Raw genomic sequence first — 1436 nt, forward strand, 5'->3', positions numbered from 1 at the left:
TTACATTATTTATTTAGTCAAATCCTCCGACACACTCATGTTCGCTCTGGCAGCTCTACCGACGTGAAAGAGCAGTGATCACTGAGCAGTGACGTCGATAAATTGTTGGAAATCATATTTTACTTGGCCCATAACTGATTCACTTAATGTTATATTCATCCTAAGTTCAAGATAAAATCCATACATAAAATGTTTGTTGCATGAGGAGAGTGTAGTAACAATTAAAGTTCCCCTGGTGTGTTTTCTATACTTCCATTGTCATCTGTCCGTGCAAATTCACAGGTGGCGCCACCGGCGATTATGAGGATTTTTTTTTTTTATTTATTTATTTATTTATTTTTGGAGGGGGAGTGCTATAGTAGCTCAAACAGAATAGTGAACTGCTGTTTTGTAGAGGATCTTTGGTGTGCATTCAACCTCTTCCGTGCGTCATGTATCAAAACGGTTATTCTATTTTCTTTCTTTTTTTTCTGGTGCCATAAAAATGTATTGCCAACTCCAACATAACCTAAATTGTGTCGATGAGGGCAGAAGAAGCACACATGCATTTTAAAGAACCAATAATTTATAGATTTAATAAATCAGAAATCAGTCGTGGTACTCGATCGTTGCCCCCTGCTATTCACGAAGAAGTAGAAGTTCGATTTTGATTAGAATAATTAAAACACAACAGAACTGCTGTTAAAACCATTTATTTAACAAAACTGGTGGATCAAACTTAAACTAGCAACATCCTGTATGCTATTTCAGCAACGTACCCAGCTTGAAACAGTCCATTCTCCCAGAATAAATGAGTGAGCTCTTACCTTAGTCTCTCGAATGCCCACGATCGATATATTTTAACAGGGACATTGCAGTCTTGATAGGAAGATTTGATTTTTTTTTCCATTTGTTTGTTAAATCATAATAGAAAAGTTTGGAAGTGAAGAAGTAAAATGCCTGGAGAAATGACAATGGAACTTTTCCCATGAATTCGCCGTTGTGATATCACTTTCCTAGAGAGATGAAGGACACAACATTGCCGTCTCATAGATGTATTGGAATACATATTGTCCGCAAAGTTTTCTAGTTTGGGATCACGAGGATATTATGGATATGCGGCCTTAATCGAAAGAACAAAATGGTGTTCTTGCACTTTATTCGGACAGAGAGCTGGATCAAGACTGAAAAAAGACGATAACCCAGCTGCTTACAATTAGCTGCATCAGGCTCGGCCCACGTGAGAATGTCATGCTTTTTAATAAGTTGTCTTTCGAAAAGGTACGACGGCAGGCTAATAACATTGTGGGGAACAAAATTAATGTTTGTCACACCTGACAATAGGCTTCTCTGATACCATCATTATTATCATCATCGTTTTCACCACCAAAAAAAGTGCAAATTTTCGAACCCAGTGTGTCGACGAAGGACGTAATGCGTTACACACAACTGTACTT

This window comes from Aplysia californica, unplaced genomic scaffold (genome assembly GCF_000002075.1).
Source record: "Aplysia californica isolate F4 #8 unplaced genomic scaffold, AplCal3.0 scaffold00107, whole genome shotgun sequence".
In the NCBI taxonomy this organism is placed as follows: domain Eukaryota; kingdom Metazoa; phylum Mollusca; class Gastropoda; order Aplysiida; family Aplysiidae; genus Aplysia; species Aplysia californica.